Source organism: Staurois parvus, unplaced genomic scaffold (assembly GCF_062004578.1).
Source record: "Staurois parvus isolate SC_StPar_1 unplaced genomic scaffold, SC_StPar_1.0 ptg000171l, whole genome shotgun sequence".
NCBI lineage: Eukaryota > Metazoa > Chordata > Amphibia > Anura > Ranidae > Staurois > Staurois parvus.
Genome location: NW_028317967.1, coordinates 2,473,306 through 2,492,080, shown reverse-complemented (window position 1 = coordinate 2,492,080; position 18,775 = coordinate 2,473,306).

Below are 18,775 nucleotides of genomic sequence, written 5' to 3'. Positions count from 1 at the left end.
ATTCAACTGTACAGCTTGGTGTTATCTGCAAAGGCTGAAATGGGATTTGTAATCCCAGAACCTATATCGTTTATAAATATATTAAAAAGTAAGGGTCCCAACACTGAACCTTGGCTTACACCGCTGACAACCCTAGACCATTCAGAGTATGAATCATTAACCATTACTCTCTGAATACGATCTTTTAGCCAGTTTTCTATCCATTTACATATGGATTTTTCCAAGCCCATAGACTTTACCTTACACATTAGCCGTGTGTGGGGAACTCTGTCAAACGCTTTTTTGAAATCCAAGTATACCACGTCCACCGCCACCCCTCTGTCCAAGGTTTTGTTCACCTCCTCATAAAAAGAAATCAGATTTGACAACTTCTGTCTTTCACGAATCCATGCTGTCTGTTGCTTAAAACATTTTTTTCCAGCAAGAACTCATCTATGTGGTCTTTTATTAAACTCTCCAGTATCTTCCCGACTATAGAAGTTAAACTTTTGCCCCCTTTTTAAATATTGGCACCACATTGGCCTTATGCCAATCCAGTGGTACTATGCCAGTCATTAAAGAGTCCCTAAAAATTAAAAACAATGACTTTGAAATGACAGAGCTCAATTCTTTAAGGACCCGTGGGTGTATGCCATCCAGTCCAGGTACTTTATTCACCTTTATTCCGTCGAAATATTTTTGGATCATATCAATTGTGAGCCAATGTGGATCATCTGGAGCTGTGTCAATACCATGCCCAATATGGACAAGAGCTCCCCTATGCTCCTTTGTATACACAGAACTGAAGAAGGTATTTAAAAAATGTGCCTTCTCTTTGTCCTCAGTCACCCACTCTAGATTATTTTGTAAAGGGCCTACATGCTCGGACCGGACCTTTTTACTATTAATATATTTGAAGAACTTTTGGGGGTTGGTCCTATTATCTTTTGCAATCTGTCTTTTGTTTCAATTTTTGCAGTCTTTATTTACTTTTTACATATTCTGTTATATTCTTTGTAATGTTTAAACGATGATAGTGTTCCTTCATTTTTATATTTAATAAAAGCACTTTTCTTATTATCTATAGCTTTTTTAACTTTGGCCGTAAGCCACAAAGGTTTGATTTTTAGCCTTTTACACTAGTTGCCCATGGGAATATATTTTGCAGTGTGTTCACATACAGTCTTTTTGAAGAACTCCCATTTCTGTGTTGTGTTCATTGATGCCAATATTCCCTCCAGGTCTAAGTCTTGGAGATCAGCTCTCAGCCTTGGAAAATTAGCTCTCTTAAAATTTAGCAGTTCTATTTTTCCTGTATGTGCTCGCTGTTTATAGTTAATAATAAATGAAATCAAGTTATGGTCACTGCTTCCCAGATGTTTTTATATGGACATTTGTAATAAACTCTGCATGGTTTGAGATTACCAGGTCAAGCAGAGCATCATTCCTAGTTGGGGCTTCTATGAACTGTACCATAAAATTGTCCTGTAGTAGGTTTAAAAATGTTTGCCCTTTAACTGTTCCTGCAGTACCATTACTCCAGTCAATTTCTGGGTAGTTAAAATCTTCCATTATTATCACTGTCCCAGCTCTTGCAGCCCTTTCGATCTGTGGAAGGAGCTGCATCTCCACCTTCTCATTAACACTGGGAGGCCTATAACACACTCCAATGATTACCTTTGTAGTACACACCCCCATGCGCACTTCCACCCATAATACTTCAGCCTCATCACACTCTCCATCACCTAGGTCCTCTTTCACACTAGCTCTGAGATCACTTCTCACATAGAGACAGACACCACCACTTTTCCTATTTACCCTGTCTCTCCGAAAGAGAACATAGCCAGGAATATTAATGGCCCAGACTTGTGAAGAATGAAGCCAAGATTCAGCAATACCAATTAAATCATAGTTCTCTTCATGCATCAAAGCTTCAAACTCACCTATTTTGCTTGGCAGACTTCTGCCATTGGTGAAAAAATGTTTTAATTAGTTGACACCTTGTTCACACGTATTTTGCATATTTTTTATTTTCATACAAATGGTACCAATTCCACTGGTTGTTTGGAACCTTCTTATCTGCCATAGCCTTCCCCCCATCTTTCCCCATTCCACCCACCAAATAAGCACTGACCCCTGTCTGATCTGTCTACCCTTTAATCTAATTCTCCCTCCCCCCTCGATCCTAGTTTAAATACTCCTCCAGCCTTCCCATAAACCTCTCCCCTAGCACAGCAGACCCCCTTCCATTTAGGCGCAAACCATCTCTAGCATATACTGTAGGTTACACCCCAATGAAAAGTCAGCCCAGTGCTCTAGAAACCCAAATCCTTCCCTCTTACACAAGGTCATCAGCCATGCATTGAGTTCTCTTATCTCCCCGTCTTTCCTGAGTTGCGCATGGCACAGGTAATATGTCAGAGAATATCACTAGAGATGAGCGAAGTATTCAAAAATTCGATTCGACTGATTCGGCGAATTCGTGGAAAAATTTCGATTCGAGTCGAATATATTCGCTGCGAATTTAACTTATAAAAGTGGGTTTCTAGGCTTCAGAGAGACTTTATATTAGTGCAGAACACTGTACCTTTAATTTAAATGCCCTTGGAGTCTGCTGGGGAAGAGAAATAATACTGACAGTCAGTATGACATGCAGATGAGTGCCGTCGATCTTAGAATCACCACACACTTCACTCATTTGGGCAGTCACGGGGCCAAAACCAGAGTGTGGAGCCACAGTGTGGCGGTGGAGGCAGCAGCAATGGGAGGCCATACAGCACCCTATGACAAAAATGGAAACCACCAGCAGTGTGAGGAGACCTGAAAGTGGCACATGGCAGAGTGTGGCGATGGAGACAGCAGCAATGGGAGGCCGTACAGGGACCCATGACACACTCTGGACCTGGCAGCAGCATGAGGAGGCGGTACAGGGGCCCATGACAGATTACGGGCCTGGCAGCAGCATGAGGAGTTGGTACGGGGGCCCATGGCAGATTACGGGCCTGGCAGCAGCAATGGGAGGCCGTACAGGGACCCATGACACACTCTGGACCTGGAGCAGCATGAGGAGGCGGTACAGGGGCGCATGACAGATTACGAGCCTGGCAGCAGCAACTTGGACAGGAGGACGTTCAGCTTCTGCACCGTCGGGTGCGTGCTCGCAAACTGTTGTCTCTTGGAAACGGATTCCAAGAAAGACTGCTGACGGAATCCGTGAAGAGGAGTAGCAGGAGAAGGAGCATCTGAACGAGCGGAATATGCCAACAAGCGACAACAGGGGCCCATGACAGATTACGGGCCTGGCAGCAGCATGAGGAGTCGGTACGGGGGCCCATGGCAGATTAGGGGCCTGGCAGCAGCTATGGGAGGCCCGTAATCTGCCAGCACCCTATGACAAAAAATGGAACCCACCAGCAGTGTGAGGAGACCTGAAAGTGGCACATGGCAGAGTGTGGCGATGGAGACAGCAACAATGGGAGGCCGTACAGGGACCCATGACACACTCTGGACCTGGCAGCAGCAGGAGGAGGCGGTATAGGGGCCCATGGCAGATTAGGGGCCTGGCAGCAGCTATGGGAGGCCCGTAATCTGCCAGCACCCTATGACAAAAAATGGAACCCACCAGCAGTGTGAGGAGACCTGAAAGTGGCACATGGCAGAGTGTGGCGATGGAGACAGCAGCAATGGGAGGCCATACAGGGACCCATGACAGACTCTGGACTTGGCAGCAGCATGAGGAGGCGGTATAGGGGCCCATGGCAGATTAGGGGCCTGGCAGCAGCTATGGGAGGCCCGTAATCTGCCAGCACCCTATGACAAAAAATGGAACACACCAGCAGTGTGAGGAGACCTGAAAGTGGCACATGGCAGGGGCATGATTCATGGCGGATTTAGTCAGTTGTGTCAGGAACTGGTGGTTTGAAATCCAGACTAATCCACGCCTGATTCATTTTCACAAACGTGAGTCTCTCCACACTTTGGGTGGACAGTCGTGTCCTCCGCGGAGTTGCAATACCTCCTGCCGCACTAAACACGCGCTCCGATGCCACGCTACTGGCCGGGCATGACAGCCTTTCAAGGGCAAATTCAGCTAGTTGGGGCCAAAGGTCAAGTTTCATTGCCCAGAAGTCAAGGGGATTGTCTACCTCGGTTGGCAGGGTGCTGTCCAAGTAGGCCTAAGCCTGTTGTTTGAGGTCCTGCTCCAGGTCCACCTGATGCTGCTGCTGCTGCTGCTGCGGCTGGTTAGTAGTTTCCTCACTGCGCTGGTGAAGAAAGCTACTCATCATCGACTGCAGACTGAGGCAGCTGCTGCTGGTGGAGCTGCCACTGCTCCTACCACCCCACCCCTCCCCTGCTGCCATGGCAGCGGAACGCGAGCGCACAGGGCCCACAGTGTCTGAGGATGGACGTTGGCGCAGACAGGCAGAGACCAGCTGACTACATAGGTGGTTTTTATAGTAGGTTATTTTGGCCTCCCTCTCAGCAGATGTGAAAAAGGCCACCATTTTTGAACGGTAGCGAGGGTCCAACAAGGTGGACAGCCAAAAGTCATCCCTCTGTCTGATGGTTATTATTCGGCTGTCGGTACGCAAGCAAGCGAGCATGCTATGGGCCATTTGTGCCAAGGAATGCGAGGGACTCCCTGCCTCCATCTCCACAGCATACTGCCATGGTGCGTCTGGGTCCTCTGTCTCCTCTTCCTCCTCCTCTACCAGATGCTCCTGCTCCTCCACTCCTGTCTGCTGAGTGGAAAAACCACCCATTTCACTCAATAATTCCTGAGCACCAATGTCCTCCTCTACCTCCTCCTCTTCTTCCTGTCCTGCCACCACAGGGGTCATGTGGCGTTGAGATCTGTGCGCCACGTCTACCGCACCCTGACCAGCCATTGTTAACAGCATTTGTTCCAGGACGTGCAACAGAGGAATGACGTCGTTCATCCCATAGTCCTGCCGACTCACGAATAGCGTGGCCTCCTCAAAGGGCCTGAGCAAGCGCAGGTGTCACGCATGAGCTGCCAATGGCTGACATCTAAGTTACACAGGGAGTACCTTTATCCGCTTTTAACATCAGGAAATCTGTGATGGCCTTTTGCTGTTCGTAAAGGCGGTCTAACATATGTAGGGTTGAATTCCACCTTGTTGCAACGTCACAGCATGAGGAGTCGGTACGGGGGCCCATGGCAGATTACGGGCCTGGCAGCAGCAATGGGAGGCCCGTAATCTGCCAGCACCCTATGTCAAAAAATTCAACACACCAGCAGTGTGTGAGGAGACCTGAAAGTGGCACATGGCAGAGTGTGGCGATGGAGACAGCAGCAATGGGAGGCAGTACAGGGACCCATGACAGACTCTGGACCTCGCAGCAGCATGAGGAGGCGCTATAGGGGCCCATGGCAGATTAGGGGCCTGGCAGCAGCTATGGGAGGCCCGTAATCTGCCAGCACCCTATGTCAAAAAATTGAACACACCAGCAGTGTGTGAGGAGACCTGAAAGTGGCACATGGCAGAGTGTGGCGATGGAGACAGCAGCAATGGGAGGCCGTACAGGGACCCATGAGAGACTCTGGACCTGGCAGCAGCATGAGGAGGCGGTATAGGGGCCCATGGCAGATTAGGGGCCTGGCAGCAGCTATGGGAGGCCCGTAATCTGCCAGCACCCTATGTCAAAAAATTCAACACACCAGCAGTGTGAGGAGACCTGAAAGTGGCACATGGCAGAGTGTGGCGATGGAGACAGCAGCAATGGGAGGCCATACAGGGACCCATGACAGACTCTGGACCTGGCAGCAGCATGAGGAGGCGGTATAGGGGCCCATGGCAGATTAGGGGCCTGGCAGCAGCTATGGGAGGCCCGTAATCTGCCAGCACCCTATGTCAAAAAATTCAACACACCAGCAGTGTGAGGAGACCTGAAAGTGGCACATGGCATGAGACACTGTGGACCTGGCAGCAGCATGAGGAGGCGGTACAGGGGCCCATGGCAGATTAGGGGCCTGGCAGCAGCTATGGGAGGCCCGTAATCTGCCAGCACCCTATGACAAAAAATGGAACACACCAGCAGTGTGAGGAGACCTGAAAGTGGCACATGGCAGGGGCATGATTCATGGCGGATTTAGTCAGTTGTGTCAGGAACTGGTGGTTTGAAATCCAGACTAATCCACGCCTGATTCATTTTCACAAACGTGAGTCTCTCCACACTTTGGGTGGACAGTCGTGTCCTCCGCGGAGTTGCAATACCTCCTGCCGCACTAAACACGCGCTCCGATGCCACGCTACTGGCCGGGCATGACAGCCTTTCAAGGGCAAATTCAGCTAGTTGGGGCCAAAGGTCAAGTTTCGTTGCCCAGAAGTCAAGGGGATTGTCTACCTCGGTTGGCAGGGTGCTGTCCAAGTAGGCCTAAGCCTGTTGTTTGAGGTCCTGCTCCAGGTCCACCTGATGCTGCTGCTGCTGCTGCTGCGGCTGGTTAGTAGTTTCCTCACTGCGCTGGTGAAGAAAGCTACTCATCATCGACTGCAGACTGAGGCAGCTGCTGCTGGTGGAGCTGCCACTGCTCCTACCACCCCACCCCTCCCCTGCTGCCATGGCAGCGGAACGCGAGCGCACAGGGCCCACAGTGTCTGAGGATGGACGTTGGCGCAGACAGGCAGAGACCAGCTGACTACATAGGTGGTTTTTATAGTAGGTTATTTTGGCCTCCCTCTCAGCAGGTGTGAAAAAGGCCACCATTTTTGAACGGTAGCGAGGGTCCAACAAGGTGGACAGCCAAAAGTCATCCCTCTGTCTGATGGTTATTATTCGGCTGTCGGTACGCAAGCGAGCATGCTATGGGCCATTTGTGCCAAGGAATGCGAGGGACTCCCTGCCTCCATCTCCACAGCATACTGCCACGGTGCGTCTGGGTCCTCTGTCTCCTCTTCCTCCTCCTCTACCAGATGCTCCTGCTCCTCCACTCCTGTCTGCTGAGTGGAAAAACCACCCATTTCACTCAATAATTCCTGAGCACCAATGTCCTCCTCTACCTCCTCCTCTTCTTCCTGTCCTGCCACCACAGGGGTCATGTGGCGTTGAGATCTGTGCGCCACGTCTACCGCACCCTGACCAGCCATTGTTAACAGCATTTGTTCCAGGACGTGCAACAGAGGAATGACGTCGTTCATCCCATAGTCCTGCCGACTCACGAATAGCGTGGCCTCCTCAAAGGGCCTGAGCAAGCGCAGGTGTCACGCATGAGCTGCCAATGGCTGACATCTAAGTTACACAGGGAGTACCTTTATCCGCTTTTAACATCAGGAAATCTGTGATGGCCTTTTGCTGTTCGTAAAGGCGGTCTAACATATGTAGGGTTGAATTCCACCTTGTTGCAACGTCACAGCATGAGGAGTCGGTACGGGGGCCCATGGCAGATTACGGGCCTGGCAGCAGCAATGGGAGGCCCGTAATCTACCAGCACCCTATGTCAAAAAATTCAACACACCAGCAGTGTGTGAGGAGACCTGAAAGTGGCACATGGCAGAGTGTGGCGATGGAGACAGCAGCAATGGGAGGCAGTACAGGGACCCATGACAGACTCTGGACCTCGCAGCAGCATGAGGAGGCGGTATAGGGGCCCATGGCAGATTAGGGGCCTGGCAGCAGCTATGGGAGGCCCGTAATCTGCCAGCACCCTATGTCAAAAAATTCAACACACCAGCAGTGTGAGGAGACCTGAAAGTGGCACATGGCAGAGTGTGGCGATGGAGACAGCAGCAATGGGAGGCCATACAGGGACCCATGACAGACTCTGGACCTGGCAGCAGCATGAGGAGGCGGTATAGGGGCCCATGGCAGATTAGGGGCCTGGCAGCAGCTATGGGAGGCCCGTAATCTGCCAGCACCCTATGTCAAAAAATTCAACACACCAGCAGTGTGAGGAGACCTGAAAGTGGCACATGGCATGAGACACTGTGGACCTGGCAGCAGCATGAGGAGGCGGTACAGGGGCCCATGGCAGATTAGGGGCCTGGCAGCAGCTATGGGAGGCCCGTAATCTGCCAGCACCCTATGTCAAAAAATTGAACACACCAGCAGTGTGTGAGGAGACCTGAAAGTGGCACATGGCAGAGTGTGGCGATGGAGACAGCAGCAATGGGAGGCCGTACAGGGACCCATGAGAGACTCTGGACCTGGCAGCAGCATGAGGAGGCGGTATAGGGGCCCATGGCAGATTAGGGGCCTGGCAGCAGCTATGGGAGGCCCGTAATCTGCCAGCACCCTATGTCAAAAAATTCAACACACCAGCAGTGTGAGGAGACCTGAAAGTGGCACATGGCAGAGTGTGGCGATGGAGACAGCAGCAATGGGAGGCCGTACAGGGACCCATGACAGACTCTGGACCTGGCAGCAGCATGAGGAGGCGGTATAGGGGCCCATGGCAGATTAGGGGCCTGGCAGCAGCTATGGGAGGCCCGTAATCTGCCAGCACCCTATGTCAAAAAATTCAACACACCAGCAGTGTGAGGAGACCTGAAAGTGGCACATGGCATGAGACACTTTGGACCTGGCAGCAGCATGAGGAGGCGGTACAGGGGCCCATGGCAGATTAGGGGCCTGGCAGCAGCTATGGGAGGCCCGTAATCTGCCAGCACCCAATGTCAAAAAATTCAACACACCAGCAGTGTGAGGAGACCTGAAAGTGGCACATGGCAGAGTGTGGCGATGGAGACAGCAGCAATGGGAGGCCGTACAGGGACCCATGATAGACTCTGGACCTGGCAGCAGCATGAGGAGGCGGTATAGGGGCCCATGGCAGATTACGGGCCTGGCAGCAGCTATGGGAGGCCCGTAATCTGCCAGCACCCTATGTCAAAAAATTCAACACACCAGCAGTGTGAGGAGACCTGAAAGTGGCACATGGCAGAGTGTGGCGATGGAGACAGCAGCAATGGGAGGCCGTACAGGGACCCATGACAGACTCTGGACTTGGCAGCAGCATGAGGAGGCGGTATAGGGGCCCATGGCAGATTAGGGGCCTGGCAGCAGCTATGGGAGGCCCGTAACCTGCCAGCACCCTATGTCAAAAAATTCAACACACCAGCAGTGTGAGGAGACCTGAAAGTGGCACATGGCAGAGTGTGGCGATGGAGACAGCAGCAATGGGAGGCCGTAAAGGGACCCATGACAGACTCTGGACCTGGCAGCAGCATGAGGAGGCGGTATAGGGGCCCATGGCAGATTAGGGGCCTGGCAGCAGCTATGGGAGGCCCGTAATCTGCCAGCACCCTATGTCAAAAAATTCAACACACCAGCAGTGTGAGGAGACCTGAAAGTGGCACACGGCATGAGACACTGTGGACCTGGCAGCAGCATGAGGAGGCGGTACAGGGGCCCATGGCAGATTAGGGGCCTGGCAGCAGCTATAGGAGGCCCGTAATCTGCCAGCACCCTATGACAAAAAATGGAACACACCAGCAGTGTGAGGAGACCTGAAAGTGGCACATGGCAGGGGCATGATTCATGGCGGATTTAGTCAGTTGTGTCAGGAACTGGTGGTTTGAAATCCAGACTAATCCACGCCTGATTCATTTTCACAAACGTGAGTCTCTCCACACTTTGGGTGGACAGTCGTGTCCTCCGCGGAGTTACAATACCTCCTGCCGCACTAAACACGCGCTCCGATGCCACGCTACTGGCCGTGCATGACAGCCTTTCAAGGGCAAATTCAGCTAGTTGGGGCCAAAGGTCAAGTTTCGTTGCCCAGTAGTCAAGGGGATTGTCTACCTCGGTTGGCAGGGTGCTGTCCAAGTAGGCCCAAGCCTGTTGTTTGAGGTCCTGCTCCAGGTCCACCTGATGCTGCTGCTGCTGCGGCTGGTTAGTAGTTTCCTCACTGCGCTGGTGAAGAAAGCTACTCATCATCGACTGCAGACTGAGTCAGCCGCTGCTGGTGGAGCTGCCACTGCTCCTACCACCCCACCCCTCCTTTGCTGCCATGGCAGCGGAACGCGAGCGCACAGGGCCCACAGTGTCTGAGGATGGACGTTGGCGTACAAAGGCAGAGACCAACTGACTACATAGGTGGTTTTTATAGTACGTTATTTTGGCCTCCCTCTCAGCAGGTGTGAAAAAGGCCACCATTTTTGAACGGTAGCGAGGGTCCAACAAGGTGGACAGCCAAAAGTCATCCCTCTGTCTGATGGTTCTTATTCGGCTGTCGCTACGCAAGCAACCGAGCATGCTATGGGCCATTTGTGCCAAGGAATGCGAGGGACTCCCTGACTCCATCTCCATAGCATACTGCCACGGTGCGTCTGGGTCCTCTGTCTCCTCCTCCTCTACCAGATGCTCCTGCTCCTCCACTCCTGTCCGCTGAGTTGAAAAACCACCCATTTCACTCAATAATTCCTGAGCACAAATGTCCTCCTCTACCTCCTCCTCTTCTTCCTGTCCTGCCCCCACAGGGGTCATGTGGCGTTGAGATCTGTGCGCCACGTCTACCGCACCCTGACCAGCCATTGTTAACAGCATTTGTTCCAGGACGTGCAACAGAGGAATGAAGTCATTCATCCCATAGTCCTGCCGACTCACGAATAGCGTGGCCTCCTCAAAGGGCCTGAGCAAGCGGCAGGTGTCACGCATGAGCTGCCAGTGGCTGACATCGAGGTTACACAGGGGAGTACCTTTATCCGCTTGTAACATCATGAAATCGGTGATGGCCTTTTGCTGTTCGTTAAGGCGGTCTACCATGTGTAGGGTTGAATTCCACCTTGTTGCAACGTCGCAGATCAGGCGATGCTGTGGAATTCCGTTCTGCCGCTGCAGCTCAAGGAGGGTGTGCTTTGCGGTGTAGGAATGGCTGAAATGCATGCAAGGTTTACGTGACATTTTAAGGATGTCTTGCAGTGGGATGGTGGATTTTAGGAACCGCTTGACAACCAGATTGAACACGTGAGCCATGCATGGCGCATGGCACAACCTTCCTTGACGCAGAGCAGACACCATGTTCTTTCCGTTGTTGGTCAACATGGTTCCGATTTTCAGTTTGCGCGGAGACAGCCATCTGTCGATTTCTCTGTTCATTACACTGAGAAGTTCCTCCCCTGTGTGACTACGTTCGCCTGGACCTGGCAGCAGCATGAGGAGGCACTATAGGGGCCCATGGCAGATTAGGGGCCTGGCAGCAGCTATGGGAGGCCCGTAATCTGCCAGCACCCTATGTCAAAAAAATTGAACACACCAGCAGTGTGTGAGGAGACCTGAAAGTGGCACATGGCAGAGTGTGGCGATGGAGACAGCAGCAAAGGGAGGCCGTACCGGGACCCATGAGACACGCTGGACCTGGCAGCAGCATGAGGAGGCGCTATAGGGGCCTATGGCAGATTAGGGGCCTGGCAGCAGCTATGGGAGGCCCGTAATCTGCCAGCACCCTATGACAAAAAATGGAACACACCAGCAGTGTGTGAGGAGACCTGAAAGTGGCACATGGCAGAGTGTGGCGATGGAGACAGCAGCAATGGGAGGCCGTACAGGGACCCATGAGACACTGTGGACCTGGCAGCAGCATGAGGAGGCGCTATAGGGGCCCATGGCAGATTAGGGGCCTGGCAGCAGCTATGGGAGGCCCGTATTCTGCCAGCACCCTATGTCAAAAAAATTGAACACACCAGCAGTGTGTGAGGAGACCTGAAAGTGGCACATGGCAGAGTGTGGCGATGGAGACAGCAGCAATGGGAGGCCGTACAGGGACCCATGAGACACTGTGGACCTGGCAGCAGCATGAGGAGGCGGTACAGGGGCCCATGGCAGATTAGGGGCCTGGCAGCAGCTATAGGAGGCCCGTAATCTGCCAGCACCCTATGACAAAAAATGGAACACACCAGCAGTGTGAGGAGACCTGAAAGTGGCACATGGCAGAGTGTGGCGATGGAGACAGCAGCAATGGGAGGCCGTACAGGGACCCATGAGACACTGTGGACCTGGCAGCAGCATGAGGAGGCGATACAGGGGCCCATGGCAGATTAGGGGCCTGGCAGCAGCTATAGGAGGCCCGTAATCTGCCAGCACCCTATGACAAAAAATGGAACACACCAGCAGTGTGAGGAGACCTGAAAGTGGCACATGGCAGAGTGTGGCGATGGAGACAGCAGCAATGGGAGGCCGTACAGGGACCCATGAGAGACTCTGGACCTGGCAGCAGCATGAGGAGGCGCTATAGGGGCCCATGGCAGATTAGGGGCCTGGCAGCAGCTATGGGAGGCCCGTATTCTGCCAGCACCCTATGTCAAAAAAATTGAACACACCAGCAGTGTGTGAGGAGACCTGAAAGTGGCACATGGCAGAGTGTGGCGATGGAGACAGCAGCAATGGGAGGCCGTACAGGGACCCATGAGACACTATGGACCTGGCAGCAGCATGAGGAGGCGCTAAAGGGGCCCATGGCAGATTAGGGGCCTGGCAGCAGCTATGGGAGGCCCGTAATCTGCCAGCACCCTATGTCAAAAAATGGAACACACCAGCAGTGTGTGAGGAGACCTGAAAGTGGCACATGGCAGAGTGTGGCGATGGAGACAGCAGCAATGGGAGGCCGTACAGGGACCCATGAGACACTCTGGACCTGGCAGCAGCATGAGGAGGCGCTATAGGGACCCATGGCAGATTAGGGGCCTGGCAGCAGCTATGGGAGGCCCGTATTCTGCCAGCACCCTATGTCAAAAAAATTGAACACACCAGCAGTGTGTGAGGAGACCTTAAAGTGGCACATGGCAGAGTGTGGCGATGGAGACAGCAGCAATGGGAGGCCGTTCAGGGACCCATGAGACACTGTGGACCTGGCAGCAGCATGAGGAGGCGGTACAGGGGCCCATGGCAGATTAGGGGCCTGGCAGCAGCTATAGGAGGCCCGTAATTTGCCAGCACCCTATGACAAAAAATGGAACACACCAGCAGTGTGAGGAGACCTGAAAGTGGCACATGGCAGAGTGTGGCGATGGAGACAGCAGCAATGGGAGGCCGTACAGGGACCCATGAGAGACTTTGGACCTGGCAGCAGCATGAGGAGGCGCTATAGGGGCCCATGGCAGATTAGGGGCCTGGCAGCAGCTATGGGAGGCCCGTATTCTGCCAGCACCCTATGTCAAAAAAATTGAACACACCAGCAGTGTGTGAGGAGACCTTAAAGTGGCACATGGCAGAGTGTGGCGATGGAGACAGCAGCAATGGGAGGCCGTACAGGGACCCATGAGACACTGTGGACCTGGCAGCAGCATGAGGAGGCGGTACAGGGGCCCATGGCAGATTAGGGGCCTGGCAGCAGCTATAGGAGGCCCGTAATCTGCCAGCACCCTATGACAAAAAATGGAACACACCAGCAGTGTGAGGAGACCTGAAAGTGGCACATGGCAGAGTGTGGCGATGGAGACAGCAGCAATGGGAGGCCGTACAGGGACCCATGACAGACTCTGGACTTGGCAGCAGCATGAGGAGGCGGTATAGGGGCCCATGGCAGATTAGGGGCCTGGCAGCAGCTGTGGGAGGCCCGTAATCTGCCAGCACCCTATGTCAAAAAATTCAACACACCAGCAGTGTGTGAGGAGACCTGAAAATGGCACATGGCAGAGTGTGGCGATGGAGACAGCAGCAATGGGAGGCCGTACAGGGACCCATGACAGACTCTGGACCTGGCAGCAGCATGAGGAGGCGCTATAGGGGCCCATGGCAGATTAGGGGCCTGGCAGAAGCTATGGGAGGCCCGTATTCTGCCAGCACCCTATGTCAAAAAAATTGAACACACCAGCAGTGTGTGAGGAGACCTGAAAGTGGCACATGGCAGAGTGTGGCGATGGAGACAGCAGCAATGGGAGGCCGTACAGGGACCCATGAGAGACTCTGGACTTCGCAGCAGCATGAGGAGGCGGTATAGGGGCCCATGGCAGATTAGGGGCCTGGCAGCAGCTATGGGAGGCCCGTAATCTGCCAGCACCCTATGACAAAAAATGGAACACACCAGCAGTGTGAGGAGACCTGAAAGTGGCACATGGCATAAGACACTGTGGACCTGGCAGCAGCATGAGTAGGCGGTACAGGGGCCCATGGCAGATTAGGGGCCTGGCAGCAGCTATGGGAGGCCCGTAATCTGCCAGCACCCTATGACAAAAAATGGAACACACCAGCAGTGTGTGAGGAGACCTGAAAGTGGCACATGGCAGAGTGTGGCGATGGAGACAACCCACTGACTGTTTTGCTCGCTGCCAAGCTGCCACCCTCTTCTCCTGATGATGCGGAAGCAATAGCCTGATGACGACGAAGCTGCCAAGTGCGATCAGCCTCATCATCATCAATTAGGGTCTCCGCCTCACTACTAGCCCCCTCGGCTGTGTGTGGGTCAGGAGACAGACCTGTCTCTAGACCGGCTACCGAGCCACTCTCCTCGCCACTACTTCTTCGCCTGGCTGCTGAAGAGGCGGATGTCTCCCCCCGTTCCTGACCGCCCTCTGTTAGCTCTTCTTCACTCTACTGGATGACACCGGGAGCACTGGCCTCTGGCTGCGAATAGTGCTGCCTCGACCCCTTCCTCTGCTGCCACGTCTGCTCGCTCCTAAAACATTGCCTCCTCTGCCACTCCTCTGCATGTTGTCTGACATACTCTTTAATTCAACGATTCTGTGTCCCTGAGTAACAATTCTGTGTCTGTCCCTGAGTAACAATTCTGTGTCCCTGAGTAACGTTTCTGTGGCCCTAAGTAACAGTTCTGTGGCCCTCAGTAACAATTCTGTGTCCCTCAGTAACAATTCTGTGTCCCTCAGTAACAATTCTGTGTCTGTCCCTGAGTAACAATTCTGTGTCTGTCCCTGAGTAACAATTCTGTGTCCCTGAGTAACAATTCTGTGTCCCTCAGTAACAATTCTGTGTCCCTCAGTAACAATTCTGTGTCCCTCAGTAACAATTCTGTGTTCCTGAGTAACAATTCTGTGTCCCTGAGTAACAATTCTGTGTCTGTCCCGGAGTAACAATTCTGTGTTTGTCACTGAGTAACAATTCTGTGTCCCTAAGTAACGTTTCTGTGGCCCTAAGTAACGTTTCCGTGGCCCTAAGTAACGATTCTGTGGCCCTCAGTAACAATTCTGTGTCCCTCAGTAACAATTCTGTGTCCCTCAGTAACAATTCTGTGTCTGTCCCTGAGTAAGAATTCTGTGTCTGTCCCTGATTAACAATTCTGTGTCCCTGAGTAATGTTTCTGTGGCCCTAAGTAACAGTTCTGTGTCCCTCAGTAACAATTCTGTGTCCCTCCGTAACAATTCTGTGTCTGTCCCTGAGTAACAATTCTGTGTCCCTGAGTAACAATTCTGTGTCCCTGAGTAACAATTCTGTGTCCCTGAGTAACGTTTCTGTGGCCCTAAGTAACAGTTCTGTGGCCCTCAGTAACAATTCTGTGTCCCTCAGTAACAATTCTGTGTCCCTCAGTAACAATTCTGTGTCTGTCCCTGAGTAACAATTCTGTGTCTGTCCCTGAGTAACAATTCTGTGTCCCTGAGTAACAATTCTGTGTCCCTCAGTAACAATTCTGTGTCCCTCAGTAACAATTCTGTGTCCCTCAGTAACAATTCTGTGTTCCTGAGTAACAATTCTGTGTCCCTGAGTAACAATTCTGTGTCTGTCCCGGAGTAACAATTCTGTGTTTGTCACTGAGTAACAATTCTGTGTCCCTAAGTAACGTTTCTGTGGCCCTAAGTAACGTTTCCGTGGCCCTAAGTAACGATTCTGTGGCCCTCAGTAACAATTCTGTGTCCCTCAGTAACAATTCTGTGTCCCTCAGTAACAATTCTGTGTCTGTCCCTGAGTAAGAATTCTGTGTCTGTCCCTGATTAACAATTCTGTGTCCCTGAGTAATGTTTCTGTGGCCCTAAGTAACAGTTCTGTGTCCCTCAGTAACAATTCTGTGTCCCTCCGTAACAATTCTGTGTCTGTCCCTGAGTAACAATTCTGTGTCCCTGAGTAACAATTCTGTGTCCCTGAGTAACAATTCTGTGTCCCTCAGTAACAATTCTGTGTCCCTGAGTAACAATTCTGTGTCCCTGAGTAACAATTCTGTGTCTGTCCCTGAGTAACAATTCTGTGTCTGTCCCTGAGTAACAATTCTGTGTCCCTAAGTAACGTTTCTGTTGCCCTAAGTAACGTTTCTGTTGCCCTAAGTAACGTTTCTGTGGCCCTAAGTAACGTTTCTGTGGCCCTAAGTAACGATTCTGTGGCCCTCAGTAACAATTCTGTGTCCCTCAGTAACAATTCTGTGTCCCTCAGTAACAATTCTGTGTCCCTCAGTAACAATTCTGTGTCTGTCCCTGAGTAACAATTCTGTGTCTGTCCCTGAGTAACAATTCTGTGTCCCTGAGTAAGGTTTCTGTGGCCCTAAGTAACAGTTCTGTGTCCCTCAGTAACAATTCTGTGTCTGTCCCTGAGTAACAATTCTGTGTCTGTCCCTGAGTAACAATTCTGTGTCCCTCAGTAACAATTCTGTGTCCCTCAGTAACAATTCTGTGTCCCTGAGTAACAATTCTGTGTCTGTCCCTGAGTAAGAATTCTGTGTCTGTCCCTGAGTAACAATTCTGTGGCCCTAAGTAACGTTTCTGTGGCCCTAAGTAACGGTTCTGTGGCCCTAAGTAACGGTTCTGTGTCCCTCAATAACAATTCTGTGTCTGTCCCTGAGTAACAATTCTGTGGCCCTAAGTAACGTTTCTGTGGCCCTAAGTAACGGTTCTGTGGCCCTCAGTAACAATTCTGTGTCCCTCAATAACAATTCTGTGTCTGTCCCTAAGTAACAATTCTGTGGCCCTAAGTAACGATTCTGTGGCCCTCAGTAACAAATCTGTGTCCCTCAGTAACAATTCTGTGTCTGTCCCTAAGTAACAATTCTGTGGCCCTAAGTAACGTTTCTGTGGCCCTAAGTAACGGTTCTGTGGCCCTCAGTAACAATTCTGTGTCCCTCAGTAACAATTCTGTGTCTGTCCCTAAGTAACAATTCTGTGGCCCTAAGTAACGTTTCTGTGGCCCTAAGTAACGATTCTGTGGCCCTCAGTAACAAATCTGTGTCCCTCACTAACAATTCTGTGTCTGTCCCTAAGTAACAATTCTGTGGCCCTAAGTAACGATTCTGTGGCCCTCAGTAACAATTCTGTGTCTGTCCCTAAGTAACAATTCTGTGGCCCTAAGTAACGTTTCTGTGGCCCTAAGTAACGATTCTGTGGCCCTCAGTAACAAATCTGTGTCCCTCAGTAACAATTCTGTGTCTGTCCCTAAGTAACAATTCTGTGGCCCTAAGTAACGATTCTGTGGCCCTCAGTAACAAATCTGTGTCCCTCAGTAACAATTCTGTGTCTGTCCCTAAGTAACAATTCTGTGGCCCTAAGTAACGTTTCTGTGGCCCTAAGTAACGATTCTGTGGCCCTCAGTAACAATTCTGTATCCCTCAGTAACAATTCTGTCTGTCCCTGAGTAACAATTCTGTGTCCCTAAGTAACGTTTCTGTGGCCCTAACTAACGATTCTGTGGCCCTAAGTAAACGTTTCTGTGGCCCTAAGTAACGATTCTGTGGCCCTAACTAACGTTTCTCTGTCCCTAAGTAACGTTTCTGTGTCCCTAACTCTCTCCCTGCATACAGCCAGGTCTGCCTCTGTTGAATGACTGGAGGCAAATGGAGAATTCTAAAATGGCCGCTATTTATAGCTCGACCATTACACTGTGCTGGCTGGCTGGCTGCTGATTGGCTAATGCGATCACATGTCATGAATGAATGCATTATGGGTCAGCGCGCCTTGTCTGCGCGCCTTCCCAGACATCCCCGCTCCGTCGCCGCACATGTCGCCGCCATTTTAGGAAACATTTCGATTCGCGCATCCGAAGTCTGCTTATTTTCGGATTCGACGCGAATCGAAATTTTCCTAATATTCGAAACGAATTCCACTTCGCCTGCTTCGATTCGCTCATCTCTAAATATCACCTTGGAGTGCCTTCCCTTCAACTTGCAGCCTAGTTCTTTCAATTGATTCTGAAGGAGCCTCCACCTTCCATGTATTCTGTCATTGATTCCAACATGAACCAAGACAGCTGGGTCATGCCCAGCCCCTCCCAGTAATTTATCAACCCGGTCCACCTCCAGGGAGACAGAAAACCATTCGGTTGAGGCCATCCTGGTGACACATCAGTCCTTCTGATTATAGAATCCCCTACTTCCAGTAGCTGTCTAGGCTTTCCTGCACTATCCTCACCACCCCTCCCATATGGTCTGCTCTCCCGGCTGTTAAGGATAACAGTGACATCCAGGGCTGCCACCCCTGAGCTTGCCACCTCCACATCTTCACCCAACTTTTCAAATCTGTTTAGGTGTACAACCACACTTAGAATCAACTCCAGACCTTTTACCTGCTTAATTGATGAAGGAATAACGAAAGAGTAGCCCACACCTGGCCATGAAACAGCTTTTGATTCAATTGTCCAATTACTTTTGGTCCCTTGAAAAGGGGGATGGCTACTCTGAACAGCTGTAATTCCTAAACCCTTCCTCCAATTTGGATGTACATCCTCTCAAATTAAACCTGAGAGTGTGCACTTTCAGCCCATATCCATTATATAACCATAGCTTGAATATGTTTTGGTAAATACCTAAACAAATCTAAAATTGTGCCTGCGTCCAAATATATATGGACCCAAATATATATATATATATATATATATATATATATATATATATATATATATACAGTATCTCACGGAAGTGAGTACACCCTTCACATATTTGTAAATATTTTATTACATCTTTGCATGTGACAAC